Genomic DNA, 21,786 nt, shown 5'->3' with positions numbered 1-21,786 from the left:
ATTAAGTATTTTGCTTAAATATAAAATTTTATTGTATCAAAATAATATCATTATATCAAACAAAAATCACGTTAATAAGATATAAAATTCTGGGGTTGCTATGGTGATAAATATATATGATGGTATGTACCCAACTCAGTGATGCGTTACACAATGTTTTTTTTTTTTTTTTGCTTTATTTCTGACATAAGTCTCAGAAAAAAAAAAGGGAAAAAAGAATAAATTCGAAACAATGTCTACGGTTTTGTTATCTATTTATATGTTTTTTGGTGACTGTTATCTATTTATATTTGGTGAAAGAAGAGAAAATATTTCAATATATATGATCAATTTTAAATATCAAATATATATCTTTCAGTGTTGTTATTTAAAAAAAAAATCAACGAAATGTAAATTATTGTAAATTTTTTCGTTATCAATTATTTTAGGTGTTAATACATAAATTAATTTTTGAAGTTACACGTTTTAATTTGGTTCTCAAAATTTAATTTGCTTAATTCGATTTTCTAATCTAATATTTGTAATTTATACTAATCTCTTATCTCTTTTTTCATTATAAAACTATTAAAAGTGTATTAAAATAGATTCATAATTATCACACTGAATTTTTTAACAGTTATTTGATATGATAAATTATCTCAATTTATTTTTTAAAAAATCTTTAAAATTTAAAATGAAATTAGAATTATAATTTAAAAAATTTCATAAAAAATAAATTAAAGTACACAAATTTCAATTGCCACTTTAGATAATTATTAAAAAATTAAATAGGATAACTTTCAATTTATCTTAATAAATTATTACAGTTATATGATGAAAATAAAAAAAATTAATATAAATTATAAATATTAAATTTAAAATTAATTAAATAAATTAAAATTTTGAGAATTAAATTAAGACTTTAATATAACTGTAGACGATATTAACTCATTAATTTAATGTACAATTTTTAGAGAATAAAATTGATGACCGAAGCTTTTTTCTCGTGTATTTTATTTTTCTTACTCTAATATTCATAACAACCTTGATTTTTTTTTTTAATGCATATGCAGATATGCTACTATCACATGTCAATATAACACTTATTAAATATTTATTTTTTATTTGTATTATTCTGCACAAAATGTTAATTACAATAAATAATAAAATATATATATTCATCTTAAGTGAACTACACTTATATATACTCAGTAAATTTTATCAAAAGGACGTATATTACCCTTATTTGTTTAATTAGTACATTATATTTTCCATCCTTGCATTGTATCAATTCTACATATAAGTTAATTGTTGATAAAAAATAATTCTCTATTTTTTTTCACTTAAAAATTATATGAAATTAATTTTTTATAATCAATTTTAACTAATCTTTCTTTCTCTTAAAATTTTTTTTCTGCAATTTAATATTTGTTTTACCTATATTCTATAATATACAAATACTGACACGGACACAAAATACGATACGACACGAAATGCGTTGATATATGAATTTTAAAATCTGATAAGATATGAAAATACGTATATATATAAAATATAAAATATTTTTTAGATAAAACCTAATGAAATTTTAATATTTTATTGATATTAAAATATAAATTAATTTTTTAATTATTTTTAATATCTTATTTTAATTATATAAAGTATTTAAAATAATTTTTATTTTAATAAATAATAATATATATTATTTATAAATTTATTTCAAAAATACATATTAATAATAATGTTAGACATCCTGACACATGATAATATTTAAGTGAGTCCAAATATATACAAAGAAAAATATTTTATTTTTTATTAAGACACAGTTGGACGACGCAACAAACACGCATATTTGACAAATGTCAAAAAAATATCATATCTAAAATATATCCAATACATAAATATGATAACTTAGCAAAGTATCCATAGTTCATAGCCTACGCTTATTAAGATCTGATGACTTCAATTCTCAACATTTACTATTTATCAAGATCTGCTAAGGTATTTTTGGTTCTGCTAGGATCTTGCAGATAAATCCTTATTTTTAAAATCAACCTTGTGGTGTGCCTTAGGTCCACCATGGCAGCCTCGTCTGCCTTTCATGAATAGAGTAAAAATCGTTTAGAGGAAGAAGAAGAACAAGTAATTTATTTTGGGGATGACGACATTAAGGAGGGACTGGAGAAATGCTCTAAAAGTCTAGTAGGCCGGCTTTTGACGGATCGATTATTTAGCGCAGGTACTCTAGAAGCGGCACTCCAATCAATATAGAGACAACCAGAGGGTTTTAAAGTCCAAGATCACGGAGGTAACCTTTTTCAGTTTTTCTTTGATGATGAAATTGAGCTACTCAGAGTGGAGAAAGGAGCCCCTTGACTTTTCAAAAATTATATTCTGAATATAAGGCGATGGAATGAAGATATACAGATCACAGATTCAGAATTTTTACACGTCCCTATATGAATACAACTTTGGGGAATGCCTGAACATTGCAAGACTATAGGGCTGGAGAGGAGAATTGGAGAGACGATGGAAAAAGTAATGGATGTAGGAATTTTTTCTATGAAGCGGTAAGGAGGAAAGAATTCTGAAAATACAAGTATTAATGGACATAACCAAACCTCTAAAATGAAAAATCAAGATCTCTGGCAGCAACAGTAAAGTTATTAATCTTCACCTCAAATATGAGAGGATTGGTAATTTTTGCTATTGTTGTGGGAGTATTGGGCATGAGGTTAGGGCATGTAATACTCATTTGGAGCAGATAGCGAAAGGAGAAGCAAAGGAGGAGGAACGGGGGGTATGGCTTAGAGTGGACCAGTTTGGATGGCGTCTGGAGAACCAAAAAGAAAATAAAAATCTAAACTTCCCCAATATAGTGAGGGAGGGAGAGAAAAAACAAAGAAAACCAACTCCGGTGAGCCTAATAAAAAATTTTGCTAGTCTTTCTGTCTAAGAGGAGAACTCACAATGTAGAGGACAAGAGAATGAAGTACAAAGCAATCCCAAACTACTAGAACAAGAAGAAAGGGGATATTGGAGGAAAGAAGCTCTAGCACCGAAAATGCAACAACAATAATTTAGATTGCTACACAAGAAAACTTGTTCACATTTGATGCGAAGAAGGGGGAAGGGAGACAACAAAGAACTAGGAAACAGAATTTAAAGCAATTGGAAAGGAAGACTCACACCCACAAATCTATTACAAGAGTTAAAAGGAGATCTGGAGGTTGAGGGAAAGCTCTAGTGAAAAGAAACAATGCCACGATGATGTGGGAGAAGTGAATAAGGGGGAGGGTGCCACCCAACAATTGGCACCAAGGGAGGGATGAAGATGATGATGTGAAACTGTCGGAGTTTGGGAAAATCCCTGACAGTTCACAACATAAAAGGGATTAACAAAACACATTCTCTCGAGGTTTTATTCCTATGTGAAACAAAGAATAACTCATCGACTGTGGAAGGTGTGTTATGGAGGTGTGGTTTCAATTCTATGTTTACAGTTGACCAATTGATATGGCGGGAGGATTAGTAATTGCGTGGAAATAAGAGATTATAATGCAGATTGTGGAGCACGATTCCTTCTATATCTACTTCAAAATGGAGGATAGACAAGGCAAAATGAAATGAGAGGTGATAGGTATCTACTTGCACACTGAAGAAGGTATAAGGGTGGGACAATTTAATAAAGTTCTAGAAGTTCTCGAGAGAGGGGGTGAGAGTATTATAGTGATGGGTGATTATAATGCAATCCGTTTCAATCATGAAAAAGAAGGTGGCCGAATTAAGACTACAACTTCCATCCAGCAATTCAATGATTTTATCAATTCTGGAAGGTTAGTAGACATGGGATATGAGGGTGATAAATTCACATGGAGCAGTAGACAATTCGGAAGAAACTTTATTAGAGAAAGGCTGGACAGAGTCTTAGTTACGAATAGCTGGCGAATTGAATTTTCAGCAGCTGTCATGAAGCATTTAGAGGACACAGGTTCTGATCATAGACCGTACTTCTCAGTTCGGGGATGGAGGAAAGGAGGGGGAAGCGTTGTTTCAGGTTTCAGGAACACTGGTGTGAGAATGAAGAGGTTATGAATCTGATAAAAAAGTCTTGGAAGGTCGAAATTCAAGGCTCACCAATGTACAAGCTGGCTGGAAAATTAAAACATTGCAGGCATAAGATTGTTGAATGGCAAAGAACCTCTTCCTCTAACTCACAAACCAATATTCAACACCTTAAGGACCAGATTGTTCAAGAATCTAATAAAAGTTCCGAGGCGAATGGAAGTAGTATTCGAATATGGGAAGCGGAACTAGAGAAGGCATTGGAGTAAGAGAAATGGTATTGGAGAGAAAAATCGAGAGTGCAGTGGCTTAATTGGGGAGACAAGAACACTAAATTTTTTCATTCCAAATTTCAAGCCAGGAATAGGAAAAATAAGTTAGTAGAGTTGGAGGATGAAAAGGGTGGAGTTGCTAATGACCTAGAGGGTATGGCAGCAGTAGTGCAAAAATACTTTAAAGATCTCTTTGCTACTAGCCAACCTAAAAATCTAGAAGTCGAGTTGCAAGGTATACCAAACAAGATAAATGCAGCCACAAACAGGACCATGATTCAGCCAGTTACTGAAGCAGAAATAAAAACAGCAGTTTATTCTATCAACCCCTTCTCCTCTCCGGGGGTGGATGGTTTTACAACCAGATTTTTTCAATTCTTTTGGGAGAATATCAAAGGTGACGTGGTTCAGGCAGTAAAGAGTTTATTTTCTGGAAGTAAAATTCTTAAAGCCTTCAATCACACACATATATGTCTTATTCCAAAAGTACTGAATACTAAATCTATGAAGCACATCCGCCCTATAAGCTTAAGTACTATTTTTTACAAAATAATTTCAAAAACTATGGTCCATAGACTACAAACTATGATGTACAGAATTATAAGTGATTCCCAGAGTGCTTTCATCAAAGGCAGGTTGATTAGTGATAACATATTGATTGCTCATGAATATATGCATTTTCAGAAAAATAAGAATTACAGAGATTATGATATGGCATTGAAGTTAGATATGAGTAAGGCTTATGATCGGGTTGAATGGATTTTTGTGTCGAATATAATGCAGAAATTGGGATTTTGTGAAAAATGGATGGTTTGGATAAAGGAACTTATGACAACAGTTTCCTATTCTGTTACTGTGGAAGGTCAACCTCATGATTTTTTCAAGCCATGTAGAGGGTTACGACAAGGTGGCCCTCTATCCCCCTATCTATTCCTATTTTGCATAGAGGGACTCTCCCATCTGCTCCACAGAGGAGAATAGAAATTAGAAATATCCGAGTTGAGACTCAATCAGAGATGTCCTAGAATCAACCATTTATTTTTTGCAGATGATTCAATACTTTTCAGCAAAGCAAGTGAGGAAAAATGCCAAAACTTGCTTCGGATTTTACAGGTTTATGAGGAAATAAGTGGGCAAAAGGTTAATCTTGATAAGTCGTCCGTCTTTTTCAGCAAAAATACCCCAGTTCACATCTGCGACTAGCTCAAATCCTTTTGGTACTGCACATTGGAAATCAGAACAAATATCTAGGCCTCTCAACAGTGATTAAGAGATCTAAGAATATATATATATATACCACTACTAGAAAAAAAATTTTTTCAGACGAAAATTTCAAACGAAATTTATTCCGTCTGAATGACTTTTTCATTTCGGACAAATTTGAGACAAATGTTGAACAACTTTTAGTGGAGACATTGGAATAATATATTCTGTCCTAAATTTGTCTAAATTTTATCCCAAATTTTGGTGCCAAATTTTTTTTGGATGACGCCAAAATTTTCATACAGATTAGCAACACATTTTGGACAAAAACTATAATTCGTCCGTATTCCATCTGAATATGCGCAATAACTTCAGACGAATTTGGGATGGATTTTGAAAAATGTTAATTCTATTATTGTTTATATTTTAAATTAATCTATTATTTTTAATTTATTTTTTTAATTATTTACGTTATAATAATTTAAAATTTAATTTTGTAACAAATTTAAGATAAAGTGTATCTAAAAGAATCGCATATATAAAAATTTAAAAATAAATTATATCCAATCTTCTAAAAAAATAATACAAATAATAAATAATAATAATAAAATCACGTAAAATAAAAAAATCATATACTTTTTCATATAAGATTAAGGTATATTGAAAATTAAAAAAAAATACAAATGAATACATTTTATAGTACACTTTATCATACTATTCAATTGATCTTTGTCCTCATTGTTCTCGCCTCGTCTTCATCTTCATCCTCATCTTCGTCTTCATCCTCGTCTTCGTCCTCATCCCCAAGTATCTCATCATCATCATCATCATCATCATCTTCATATCTTGTACTATTGGTATCCAATAAATCAATAATAGTGTCAATATCATTTGAGATATGATTGTTAGATTGATTTGTGGCATCTTCTTGATATGCAAAATCTTCTGCTGTTTCAATCTCAATCTCACCTCTTGCTTTAGTCTTGAATACAAACCACCATTCTGCTTTTTTTTCTGGTGTTGCTCATTAGATGAGGTGCAAAATATACTTGGATTGCTTTATGTGCAATGATAAATGGATCATATTTACTATATCGTCGATTCTTTCGAATCTGTATGATTCCATACTCTTTGTTTACCTTTGTTCCTTTGCCAATCGTGGTATCAAACCATTCACATTTAAATAGTACAACTCTTTTTAGTGGTAACCCAGTATACTCAACTTGAATAATTTCATCAAGCTGGCTATAGAAATCATTTTCATATTCACCGTGCCTTTGACACATATTCCATAATTCTGAGTTAACTTTCCACTTGATTAAGATCTTGTATGAAACTTGAAGCCATTAACTTTGTAAATAGGTCAACATTTAACAATTCTCAAAGGACCCCATGCCAAGGAATGAATATTCAAATCCGTCACATTATTTAAAGGATCATGAACCTATATTAAATAAGAACCAACAAGTTAGAATACAATATGTCATCTACCAAAAAATGTGTGTACAATAAGACTATCATATCATGTTGACTTACATAATTTTTAAATCACTCTGCAAAATTCGCTTCAATAAATTGATCAACTTGTTCATCACTTAAAGTAATATGATCTTGGTATATGAAGTCCACAAAGATCCTATAGTACATGAATTTCAAAGAAACTTAAATTATTAATATAAGAAAATATTGTTAATAGTAAGAATATACATAGGAAGATAAATACTCACTCAATATATGGCTTAATTTCATCACAGTTTATTAGTATATGATTCATGGCTGCACTGAATTTTTTGTCATCTAAATAATGAGTTTTGCATGCTTTTCCTATTTTCAATGTCAATTTCAATAATTTTTAAAAAGTTTAACTTGTTGAATATATTGCTCATGAATCTTGATCAGTTGCTTTCGATTCTTTAGCATTACTCTTGCAAATATATTATTTAAACAGTGATCTGATTGGTTTCTCTTTATTTTTCTTTTTGGGGATGACGATTTATAACTCCATAAGAGAAGTGACTATTTATTTATCATCTATTATTATCTATTACATATATATTGAGAAGAGTTATGATTAGAAATAGAACTAACTAATAGAAGGATGAATTAAGATTCTTAATCATAATTCATGCACAAATTTCTTTTGTTAAAATGGCTTTTTATCATATATAACCTATATTTTTTTCTTTTATTTCTAAGATTCAAACAAAAAATCTCTTTTCTCACCCTCATTCAGCGACGTTCGTCTTCTCCCTTTGCAACTAGGAACTCAGCCCAGCTCCTCCTTTTTGGCGTCATTGTCACCGCACCTCCAGCAGTGGCAATAACATAGTACCACTACATTCTTTTTTCCTTTCTTTGCTTCAAGAACCCTAGTCATCACCTCAGGTTCTCTCTTTACTCTGCTTTTCAGTCTATTTTCTTTAATTAGTTAGATAGTTAGAATTTTCATGTTGTTAGTGGATTTAAGTGGTTAAGATAGGTTTTGATTAGTTTATTAGATCTTTGTTAAGTTGCAAGTGTTGGATTGTGGCTGTTATGGATTGAATGCTGCTGAAAATTGCTTGATTATGCTGAATTTCTAAATTGCACACCACATGTTTGATTGAATGCCTATGTGATGCTTTGCATTCGATTTATATGTTGTAGCTACTATAAAGATTAAATGGCTTGGACACTAATAAATTTCCTGAAATTTGCTGTAATGAAAATCTAAGAATAATGGCTTAAAACTGCTCGTATTTTCCAGTGTCATCACTTATCACTGAATCTCAATAACATAAGACCCATGAGGTTTCACTAGTAAAAAAACTATCTTACAGATTCTAAATACTTACCATTTTCTGGCGTTGATTTATAGCCTGCAGCTTATGCATTTCATACTCATTTTTTCTTTCTTCTTTTCTTAACTGCTTTCATAAATGTATAACGAATACAATGTGATCAATTAGCACACCGATAATAAAGGAAGATCAAGCAAAATAGGCCCTGGCTCGTAACTACTTTTTATGTGTACTTTTTGCAAATTTTAGAGAACTATAAAGCAACTATAAATTGATGTTTATTATTTTTACAAAGAAACGTTCAAATGATAAAGACACAATTGTTTCATCTTGAAATAAAAATTAATTGGTGACTTTTCATCTTTTTTAGATATTGTTGATCATTTGCATGAGCCAATTAACAAAATGAGAATAAGGGAAGCCTCATACCTGCAATAGCTCTTTCTCTCTAGAAGCCTTCCATTGTCGAACTGTACTAGAAGCCTTCCATTGTCAGTGATTTATTTTGTTCTTTACTTGTAAAAGCTTTTATAAGAAATAAATAACAAATAATTAATAGGAATTAAAGAAGTGGTGCTTGCAGTCTATTTTTTTTTAGTCATATAGTGCGTGTGATCCTTATACAATCTCAAGAGTTGTGAACCCCTTCGTGAATTATTTAAGTTTGTTAACCTTTTGATTGTATCCTTTGTATGGCTTCTTTTTAGGAAAGCGAGAGTCAGTAACAAGCTACACGCACACATATTTTAGTGAAGACTACGGCATAATCATGCATTCTTATGAAAAAAGGAGTAAAAAGATATTTATGACTGGAATTTTGTTGCTAAAATACCTAGCATTGTATTATGTGATTATTTGATGTAATTGACTTTGGTTTTTTATTATGAATTATAATTGTCGTTGATATTATTGTAATTATAGTTTAATGGTTGGATTTACTTTGATTATGTCTGTGTTGCGATTATTGTTTTGGTTGAATTAAGTGCTTGTAAATGAACCATGTCGCTGCATTGTTAGAATTGGTAAATGGTAACGAGAAACTAGGAGGAAATTATTGAGTTAAAATGATATTACTAAGTAGTAACATGAATAAGTGATAAATTAATTACTAGTATTTTCTGTTTCCACTTTTCACACAATCTGCCCATTTCACACATATAGTATTATCTTTGCTATAAACTTCTTAAAATGCTCATGTGTACATATATATTAGTAGTTTAGTACTAAAGCATAGTAGCACTTTATTTTACATCCTCATTAATTATCTTGGAGCTAAGTATTATTTTACATTGTTATTTTTTTAATTCTTTCAATGATGTACATCTTACTGAAATTTAAATGCAATGTCTTACTAATCTTATAAATCTTTGTTGTTTTAGATGTCAGGTCCTAAAAAAAATAAAAAATATTTGTCAATTAAAGTACAAAAATCTATTAATAAGGAGGTGATTAGTGCACACAAAACTAAGTTTTCACACCCTAAACCTACAAAATCACGAGCTCCAGTTCCTTCACATATATCTAAAAAGCCTTCAGCATTACCACCCTCTTCTTCGCAGCCACCACAAAAATGCAAGAGAAATTTACTATCATTCCATGCCGATCATACACCATCACCATCACCATCACCAGCTAAATTACCATACTGTTCACCTATCCAACCTCAATCATTTGATAATGCTCCTAATAATGAACGAAATTTACATTATGCTCACTCATCGGATGAAAATCATTAAGATGAATCTCTTACTCAAGAAGGTGAACCTGTCACTCAAGAAGGGCTCTTGAAAATAGTGCCTTTTGGCAAAGAGTAAGTACAACAATCACTTTTGTGTTTTAACGTTCTCTCTATATTATTTTTATTGTGAATACATGTGTAATTACTCATTATTTGATCTTCTTATAGGTTTAATCCATGTACTGCTGTTCGTCATGTAACAAATGCCATTAAAAGCAAATTTTTAGAATTCTGTCCTGCATGGGGACATGCCAGTGAGCAAATGTGAGATTTGTGGTTTACTGAATTTAAGGTAAGTATTTATTATTTTTTTTGTTATTTTGATATTATACATAGTGGGTAATTCAATGTATATGTTTGTTTTCTTTTATAGAAAAATTGTATGTGGAAACCTCAATACAATGCAAGAATTCGTCAAATTTTTTAGATTAAAGGGAGTGCTCGATTAAGAGGGTTGATGAATCAGGAGAGACTCAATTATTCAAAAGACCCTAACTATGTACCAAAATATATTCCTGAACCTGTTTGGCGTCAACTATTACATTATTGGGCTACAGATCCGCATTTTAAGAACTGGTCAGCAGCAAATACTGTGAATCGAGTATCAAATGCTGGAAGTTTCATGCATACTGGTAGTTCCATATCTATGGGTGAACATGCACGCAGAATGGTAAGATAAAAATAGTTTAATTTTAGTCTTGTTCTTATTATGTGTAATGTTTCTTATTCTTTTTTCTTTCCTATCGATTAAAACTATTATATTATAGGAGAAAGCTACAGGAGTAAAACCTTTTCTAGAGGAGGTTTATACTAAATGCCACACTAAAAAGGACAAAAGTTGGATTGATGAAAGATCTTAGAAAGTCATTGTATGTAATGCTAGTTTGTTCTTCTTCTTTTGTCGTTTTCAAAAATAATTTTCACTATATGTTAGTATTTGTTCATGGCATATTTAGTTGTGATTAAAATAAATTGATTTTGTAGGACGAATTCAAAAAGCGAAAGCTAGAACTTTCTCAAGTAGCTTTATCCTTGGATAATGAGGGAGATATTGAGGCATCTAAAGAAGGCCTAGATATACCAGATGATTATACTATTTGGAACGAAGTTGTGACAAAGGAGAAAAAGAAAGCTGCTTTTGGTTTAGGTTCTTTTGGTTTAGATCTCTTTTCAAAGTTGGATTCTAGAAATTGCTCAGAAACATCCAAAGACAATTTAAATATTGAGCAAGAATTTCACATGTGGAAAGAAAGGCAAAGGAGCAAGAAATGATCAATGAAGAGCAAAATGTTAAGTTGAATGATGTTGAGCATAAGTTAAAGGATCAAGAACGTCAACTAAAAGCTCAACAAAAAAGAATTGGTTCTACTGAAAAGACACTTCATACTTTGTATAAAAAGTTGAATCTCCTGCTTCCTTCAACCATGTCTATTCTTGCGGATGATGAGCTTGGGACAGGCTCTAGTGATGATGAGGATGATAACATGAGTGATTGATGTCTGGAGTATATGTTTTTTCTGATTTAGATTAAGAAATTTTTAGGTGAATTAGTTAGTACATTTGATTTTATTCATGATATTTGACATTTTTAAAGGCTTTTTTGTTTTAGTTTAATTATTTTTTTATTTTAGTTTGATTACATTTATGGACAAGTATTTTAGTAATAAATATTTTTTTAATTATTTTATGGTAATTGGCTTTTTCATGACTTTATTATGTGTTTATAATTTTGATGATTTAATATGAAAAATGATTATGATGGTCTTAATATAGAAAGCAAATCGAATACAATTTATTTTTTAAAATATTTATATATTAAATAGCAAATTATTTTGTATGAAAATTATTTGAAATATTATATTAAATTTGTAGAAATTTGTGCGAAAATAATTTTTTGTTTTGTATGAAATTTGTTTCAAATACGTAAATTCTTTTAAATTAAATTTGTCTGAAATTTAATTGAAAAGAAATATTTGATTTCTCTAAAATTTGTTCGAAAAAAATTTGTCTAAAAATCAATATTTTTATGTTTGAAATTTGTTTGAAATATGTTGTCTTTATGTTGGCTAATCTGTCTGAAATTCGTCTAAAATACATCATAATAGTTATAAATCTAGCAGATAAATGCCTATTTGAAATCTGTCACAAAATTGTCTGAAAAAAATTTCTGACAAAATTTTAGACAAAATGTAAATTAGCAACAAGGCTTTTTGGACAAAAAAAATTCGTCCCAATTTTGTTTGAAAGAAAAATTTTGTCTCTAATTTGTTCAAAATTTATTTCAATTTCGTCTCAAAATTCGTCCAAAAAATCCCTATTTCTAGTAGTATACTTTCAACTTCATTAAGGATAGGGTGATTCAGAAATTGTGTCATTGAAAATGAGCTCTTTTATCTACTAGTGGCAGAGAAGTGTTAATTAAGGCTGTGGCCACGGCGATTCCTATTTATACTCTAAGTTGTTTCAAACTACCAGAAACTCTCCTTGAAAGAATTCAAAGAGCCATCCTATAATTTTGGTGGGGCCAAAAGGAGTCTGAACGGAGAATGCACTGGATTGGGTGGAGAATTACTTGCAGACCAAAGAATCAAGGAAGACTCAACTTCAAAGACCTTAAAGCCTTTAATCTAGCAATGTTAGCAAATCAAGGATGGCGTCTACTCACCAGGCCTAACTCTCTTATCAGTAAAATTTACCAGAGTACAAATTCTAAGAGCAGAAACAGGTACAAATCCCTCTTGGGTTGTCGTAGTATAATGGAAGGAAGGAAAGTCTTAGAGAAAGGAATTATTTGGGAAGTGGGCAGAGATCTATCTATTCGAATTAGGGAGGATTCATGGGTTAGAGACTATATAGCCATCACTCCTAATCTCTCACAACATACAGAAGAAAGACCAGAGAGGGTCTCAGACCTAATCCTACTTAATAGGTCATGGAATCAACCACTAATTCAATCAATCTTCAGCCCATAAATTGCTACAGCGATTCTCAACACACAGATACATGAAACAGAAGATAGAGTTACCTGGATGAAAGAAAAACGAGATAGTTTCACTATGAACTCGGCATACATGATAAGCTTCCAATTTTTTCACCCACCTTTGGAATACTTGCTAGAACAGTGCCAACACAAAGCATTATGGTCTAATTTGTGGAAAATAAATTGTCATCCAAAAATTAAGAACTGCCTTTGGAAGATTATTCATGAGGGACTACCTGTTCTTCAGAAGATCCAATCCCAATTTCAATTAGTGAACCCAATTTGTCGGCGGTGCAACCAAGTTGAGGAATCAGCCTTTCATTGCTTCTGGAAGTGCACAGAATCAAAGGATATTTGGCAAGCAGCAAATTTGCCCACACCAGACCAGCAAGAAAAAACCTGAAAATGGTGGATGAGACTGAAAAATGAGTTGAGAAGAAATGAAGCAACTAAAGAAAGAAGAGAACTCGCAGCAAACATTACTTGGCAGATTTAGAAAGCTCAAAACGTTTTCATCTTTGAAGGCCGTCAAATCTCCCCATCTAAGGTCTTGGCAGCAGCTCAGAAGGTTATGAAAAAACGTCGAAAAAGATGAAAGCCTCAGTTTTCTTTTTCTTTTCTTACAATAAAATATGTATTAGAATATTGGTGGATCTATCCATCTTCTAACCTTGTCTATAATTCATTTTAGACCATCCATTTTTATTAATAAAAATCAAATCTTACCGTTAAAAAAAAACATTTACTATTTATCTCTCTCACGCACATTGCTTCCAACAAATTCAATTTATAACTGTTTTTGAATATTCAATTTACTTTTAAATACTTTTTTTTTTGTCGGAGTTTAATTTTGGACGTTTATGGGCATGTGCATGGCTGATGTTTTTCTAAATGCTAATATGAATTAAAAATTAAATTTTTAAAAAATTGGTCAATACAAAGAATATTTTTAATGCTTAATTTTAATTTTATTTTATTTTAAATTTTACGTAATACCACATAAATATTTATAAAATTATATATTATAAAATTAATTCAAAACTCTATATAAAATTTATCACTCTAATTCTTGATTTCATTTTAATTTAACGTTACATAATAAATTATAATGTCTATTTAATAAATTTAAAACAAATAATAGCATTTTACTTATTTTTTTAAAAAAATTATATAGTATTTTCTTATTAATATCAGTATGATTTTAAAGATGATATCTAATATAAATTTTAATTTTAAATCAATTCAATTATCGTAGAAGTCAAAATTGATATTTAAAAAAATATCCCATTAAAATTACACTTAATGACAGATAAATAATTGGTTCCTTGAACAGTTGAACTCCTTGAGCTTTCACAATTTTCCTTTGGTTCTTGAACTATGATTTATGCTAACAATAATTTAGCAGATTTGCGCGGGAACTTAGCAACTAACATAAGATTCCATTGCAAATCTAGCACTAACCAAAGAAGGATTATCATGAGATCCACGATTAAACAAAGATTAGTAGCTAAAATTTTTGAAAACTCCAGTAATTCTTTTTAAAATTATTTTAATTTATTTATTATTTTATCATTTAATTTTTTATTTTCATTAATAAATAAGAATAGAGAAATACTCAACGGCCAACAATTTTTTTTTTGTTATTACTTTTAGTCATCAATCTAATTTCTTTAGTTTAGTAATTCAAAAAATATTTTTATGGTCAGTCTAACAAATTATATAAACTGACTCTTTTTTTTTTTTTTTTTTAAAAGAACTTTGGTTGAAAACACCAATTTTATTTTTTGGACAAAAATAGTCACTTTTGGGTAAAAAAAAAATCCTTAAACAATTAGAGTTTTTTAGTGGATAGGTCGGGACTTTAAGTCAGATTAAAAAACGGTAAAGTATAATTTTTTATCCTTTAAGTTTGTCAGAAATTTTAAAAATATCTCTAAATTTTATTTTTCTTCAATTTTATCCCTAAAGTTTTCGATTCACATCTATCTATGACAGCTAAACTTTTAAAAGTTTAGGATCAACCCAGCAATAATGCATAACAACTATATCTAATTTACTTGTGTTGAAGATTGTTCTTGTAAAATTGTTACTGAATTAGTCCTAAATATTTTGAAAAATTATGATAGGAGTGTAATGCTCAAGTCATTGTCTTAAGGCCTAAGTAACTGAGGCAGCAGTTAGTTTTACCTTTCTGTTTTTAAGTTTGTTAAGAACTAATTGCAGCACTCTTTATTCAGAGTTTGTTAGAATTAGTTAGCTGTTAGAATCTTCTAAAAGACTCTAAAACTGATAGGTACCTATAAAAGGCTCACTCTCTCACTATCATTGTTGCTGTTCAATCACAAACCAAATCACTCACTGCAGATTTAGTTTCTCTTCTCTTCTTCTTCTTCCTCTACTCTTTCTTTATGAACTTTCATCACCTAAGTTCATGATACATTTCATGGTATCAGAGCTTATGGTACCATAGTTTTCGTAAAATTCAAAAAATCAGGTCTGATTCAGTTGAAGCTCAATCACGATGGCGCAAGGACTCACTACAAAACACTAATTTCAATGAAATTAGATGAGGATAACTATCTACAGTGAAAAAATCAGGCAGAGTCAATAATTAAAGGAAATGACATGTTGAATCATATCACAGGAGAAGAAATACCTCTGTAGTTTCTAGCATAAAAAAATGGTGGAGCTGGTACAGTGAACCTAGAGTTTCAGAAGTGGAAAAGGCAAGATGCACTCCTCAAGTCATGGTTGTTAGCTTCAATAAGTAAACCATTCACAACAAGAATGGTTGGATGCATAAATACATGTCAAGTTTGGAAGAAATTGGAAGATCATTTCTCTTCTCAAATTAAAGCCAAGGTAATGCAGTTAAAGAACAAGTTGAGTACTATCCAAATTGATGCTTCTGTTACTGAATATGTCCTGTCAATAAAAGGAATAATAGATGCATTAGCTTTTGTAGAAGAGTCTATAAAAAAAAGTGACCATGTCAAGCAATCCTGAACGGTTTGACTGAAGAATACTCATCGTTAATAACTTCTGTTCTAACCACAATAAGATCTCAAGGCATAGTTGTAGGTGAATTAGAAGCGTTACTCTTAGCACATCAAAGTATGTTAGCAAAATTTTGAAGACCATGAGCATTTGTTCAAGCTAATCTATCTCAGCACTTTTAGCCTGGACAAAATCAGCAATTGAGAGGTAGATTTAGAGGTGGTTTTCGAGGAAGAGGTGGACGCATGTATAAAGGAAGCATAAGCTCAAATACTGGTGGCAAAATGATGCAAGAATCATATAATGGAGATAGAGGATCATTCAAGGGAGGTAGAGCAACACAAGATCAGTCCTCTTTTGACTATGAAAGAGGATAGTATGGAAGAAGAAACTACAATGATTCAAGAAACTATGCTGATGCAAGGAGTTACAATCAGGGAAGAAATTACATGGGAAAAAGGCCTCAATATGATAAGCCACAATGTCAAATATGTGATTGAATAGGTCACACAGCAAAGACATGCATGCTAGTACAGGTACAGTGAGGAGCAGTATAATGCAGGCTACAATGAAGAAGACTACAATAATCATATATCTCAACCTAAGGCTAACTTTAGCAATATGCTAGTGGTGTGGAATTTATAACCCACAAACTAACCGGCAAGTGTACTGGGTCGTACCAAGTATTACCTCAAGTGAATGAAGGTCGATCCCACGAGGATTGATGGACTAAGCAACAATGATTGCGTGATTTACTTAGTTAGACAAACAAAAATTAGTGTTTTGAGAATTCAATTGCATTAAACAGTAAAGTCAGAAAATAAAAAAGCAAGCAGTAAACGGGTTGTGAAATATATGAGTAAAACAGTTAAGGTTTTGGAGATATTTATTTTTTGGATTAACTTTTCTTACCAACTATTTTAATCATGCAAGATTCAATTCATGGCAAACTATATGTGACTAAACCCTAATTTCTTAGACCTTTTTAGTCTCCTCTAACCTTCATCAACCGCCAATTCCTTGGTCACTTGATTCCAATTAGAGGGTTAAGTTCAAAACTAGTTTGTGTGCCACAAAAACCCTAATTATCCAAATATAAGAGGATTATATGTCACGTATCCCGTTCACTCTAGATAATTAGAAATTTAGGAGAAATTATTTTAAAGCTATTGTTCAAGTGAGACTCTCTAGAGAACCACAATCGAGCCTGTTGTTCAAGCGAGACGATCCTCTAGAGATAACTCTCCCGAGATTCACAAGAACTCAAATAGAATAAGGGTCATACTTCCGTTCCACCCAGACTCATAAGATGAAGAACGAAAACAAATTCTTGAAATTGAAATAAAAATAGTAATTAAAATAGAAGAGTAATAGTATTAATCCATACAACAAACAGAGCTCCTAACCTTAATAGTGGATGTTTAGTTGCTCATGGTTCAGAGAGAAAACATGGATTCTGAAAAACTGTAAAGTGCGAAATGCGGTATGAGAGAAGAGAAGAGACCGAAGGGCTGATTCTTTTTCCTTTTTATATCTAATTCTAAGTAATGTAAAATATATTTTCTAAAACTAAATAATATATTTTCCTATTTTAAAATAAACTAAAGTTTAATAAAAAATTAATAAAGATCTTCGTTGCTTGCTTCATCATGCGCTGGGACCATGTCTTGATTCAAAGTTGGCGCCTAACTTGGAGATTCCAAGTTAGGCACCACTATGGCAGTGAGGCTTGGACGCTGCTCCCTTCATATGGCACCTAACTTGGGAAATTCCAAGTTAGGCGCCACCTTGGCTGAACGTTATTGTGGAGTTTGTGGTTCTGGCACCTAACTTGAGGAATTCCAAGTTAGGCGCCACCTTGACCATACCAAGTGTATACTATTTTATATCGTTGGAAAGCTTTAGAAGTTAGCTTTCCAATGCCACTGGAATTACATCAATTGGATTTCTGTAGCTCAAGTTATTTTCGTTGGAGTGCAAGGAGATCAGAGTTGACAGCATCATTCACTTTCTTCTCTTTTTCTATAGAAACTCCATCAAATTCATCCGAATGCTACCTGAAATAAACAAAATTACACACAACTCAAAGTAGCATCTATAGTGGCTAAAAGATATTTAAATCTTGATTAAACTTAACAATTCGAATGCAAATTCACCAGGAAAAGATAGAAAAGATGCTCACGCATCAGCTAGCAACTCCAGCAACCATTCAAGATCCAAATTAGTACCTGAATTTAGGTGCTACATACCACATGACACATGATGAGCAGAATTTGATGGAGAAACAGGAGTATGAAGGAGATGAGCAAGTTGTGATAGGCAATGGAACATGTTTGCAAATCAATTTTTTTTTTGTAATTCGTGTTTTAAGTCTAATTTGAGCTCTAGGTTATTCTTGATGAGAAAATTGTTACATGTACCTGCCATCACTAAGAGTTTGATGAGTGTATATCAATTTTGTTGTGATAACAAAGTATTATTTGAATTCCATGCTGATAAATGTTATATCAAATCATAGGAAAACATGGCAGTTATTCTTCAAGAAAATGTGGATACGGAATTGTATAAATTTGTCAAGTTCATCACTGCACACACACCAGCACCTGCACATGCACATGCACATACACATACACCAGCAGCCTATGCTTTTTCATTAAAAAGCTTGAATTAGTTTCTTCTTTGGCATCTAGATTAGGGCAACCAAGTAAAAGTGTCATGTCTAAATTTCTTAACATTTGTAATCTCTCTTTTACAATTGATAAACTAGAATATCCAGGTTGTTGTATTGGTAAATCACACCAATTATCCTTTCCTATCTCACAAACAATGTACATAAAGCCTTTAGAACTTGTATACACAGATATTTGGGGCTCAGCACCCATATCTGACAATAATAAAAATTAGTACTTTGTGAATTTTATTGATGCATTCTCAAAGTTTACTTAGATATATCTTCTTGAATCTAGAGCTCAATTGAAATCAATCTTTAATCGCTTGCAACAAATTATTGAGTTGTAATTAAACACAAAATTAAATATGGTACAAAGTGACAATACTGCTGAATATATTAGTTTATCGAAGATTTTTCAGAAAAGAGGCATTTGTCATAGGTTCTCTTGTCCGCATGTGCATAAGCGAAATGGCTCAGCAGAAAGGAAACACGGGCATGTAGTTGAAATAGAGCTAACGTTGCTGGCTGGAGCTTCAATGCCTACCAAGTTTCAAGGAGAAGCTTTTACAACAGTTGCCAAGTTAATCAATATGCTACCTACACCAGTTTTGAATGGACAATCACCTACAGAGAAGTTGTTTGGGAAGAGACCTTCCTATGAGAATCTAAGAGTGTTCGGGTGCTTATGCTTTCCTCACCAAAGACCCTTCAACAAGCTCAACAAGCACAAGTTGGATTTCAAATCATCACCCTGTACATTTGTTGGCTATGGAACAACTCAGAAAGGATACAAATGCCTCACTCAGCAAAGAAAAATTATTACAACTCCAAATGTAATTTTCTTTGAAGACAGATTCCCTTTTAAAGAAGCAGCTAAGGACGGATAGCAATTTCAATGATTCCTAAAATTTCCTTAGTCAATAATAAAGATAGACAGCAGCAGTAACAAACTAATTTAGCCTCAAGACAGTAGCATCAGCAACTAATACCAACAAAGTAGTATAGTTCAACCTTAAATGGTTCAGCCTCAAGACAGCAACAGCATCAATTAACCTAGGAAAATGAAGGTAGACAACAACAACATTCTATTTCAATCTCAAGACAACAGCAACAACAACTAGTATCAACTAATCAATAGCAATAGTATACTTCAGTCTCAAGACAGAAACATCAACAATTGACCCAAACAAATGAAAGTAGACAGCAACAACAATATCCTAATTTAGTATCAAGACAACAGTAACAAAAACTAGTACCAACAAAGCAGTAACAACAATTAGCACAAACAAGTGAAGGTAGACAGCAGTAGCAGTATAGTTCATATCAAGTTCAATAGTTCTAGTAATTCAAAGAATTTCCTCAATCAATAATAGCAGACAACAGCAACAATTAGCACAAGCAGAACAACAGCATGGTTTAGTATCAAGTTCAGCAATCGCAATGATTCCAAGAACTCTCAATCAATAATAAAAATAGACAGCAATATCAACAATTAGCACTAGAAAATTTGTATCAGCAGTATTTGAATTCCACAATTTCCTTAATCAATATTGCCAGACAATAACAATAATTAGCACAAGCAGAACATTAGCATGTTTCAATATCAAGATCAGCAATTCCAACAATTCCAAGAATTTCCCCAATCAATAGTGTAGATAGACTGCAACAGCAACAATTAGCACTAGCAAATCAACAGCAGCAGTATTTGAGTTCCACAATTTCATTGATCATTAATAAAGAGAGACAGCAGCAACAACAATTACAATTAGTGACAGGCACCACAAACAACATTCAGAACATACAACATCTGTTAGATAATACTCAAAGCAGCAAATACATAATTGAATAATCAATTAAAATAGTAACACCTCAACAAAAACCACCAGTAGCATCAACAACCCCTGTTTCAATACCTATAAATGACATAGAAATTGTCTTACCACTTGATGAAGAAGCACTTACAACAGCAGCAACAGTGAATGGAGACTCCATGATCACCAGAAGCAAGGCTGGTATCTTCAAAACAAGAGTATTTTTAGCTAGTGTGGAGCCAAGAAATGTACAGCAAGCATTGCAATCCCCAGAATGGAAAGCAACTATGGATCTGGAGTATGAAGGACTGATGAAGAATAAAACCTAGGAACTAGTCAATCTTTTCCCAAATAGAGAAGCAATAGGAAGCAGGTGAGTGATCAGAATTAAATACATTCTGATGGTTTATTGCAAAAATACAAGGCAAGACTGGTGGCATAAGGGTACTCGGAAAGGCCAGGTTTTGACTTCACTGAGACATACAGTCCAGTTGTCAAACCCACTTCAATCAGGCTACTTCTATCAATTGCTCTGGCTACGTCATGGATAATTAGGCAATTGGATGTAAACAATACCTTCCTACATAGAGATTTAATGGAAGAAGTATATATGAAGCATGATGAATGAATTTTTGATGGTGTAGAATTTCACAAATGAAATCTCGTTGCAAGTATAGTGTCTAAACCAACAAATAATCCTCTCATGCAAAAATTTGGTTGTCACAAGTAATAAACCCCTATAAAAATAACCGAAGTATTCAAACCTCGGGTCGTTCTCCCTAGGAATTGCAATAGAGTGTTCTTGTTATTGGTTATGAGTTGTATATTTTGGGGTTTTGGATAAGAAACAAGAAAAGTAAATGGCAATGAAAATTAAATGGTAAAAAGAGGTCTTGACAAGGTTTGGTGGTCAAGGATCTCTATCCTTATCACTAACCACAACATCATAATTGCAAGGATCAATCCTATTAAGTCATCCTCTAACAAGTAAAGAAAAGTCAAATGAGCTACACCAATCCAAGTCCATAAGTCCTAGCCACTCACTAATTGAATTAATGAGAGCTAGAGTCAATGACTACCAATTATCATCAATCACTTGGACATTAGTGACTCAAGAATTCCTAAGTTACCTTCCCAAGCCAAGAAATAAAATTCTACTCTAACATCCTTCCAAGCATTTTGTCAAACACTTGGAAGGAATAAAAGGAAAGTAAAATCAAATTACAAGAAAAGTAAATCTACACTACTCAATTGCAAGGAATTAAACAACAACAAAGCAATTCAACAATA

Source organism: Arachis hypogaea, chromosome 12 (assembly GCF_003086295.3).
Source record: "Arachis hypogaea cultivar Tifrunner chromosome 12, arahy.Tifrunner.gnm2.J5K5, whole genome shotgun sequence".
Taxonomy (NCBI): domain Eukaryota; kingdom Viridiplantae; phylum Streptophyta; class Magnoliopsida; order Fabales; family Fabaceae; genus Arachis; species Arachis hypogaea.
Note: the sequence above shows the minus strand (reverse complement) of the source record.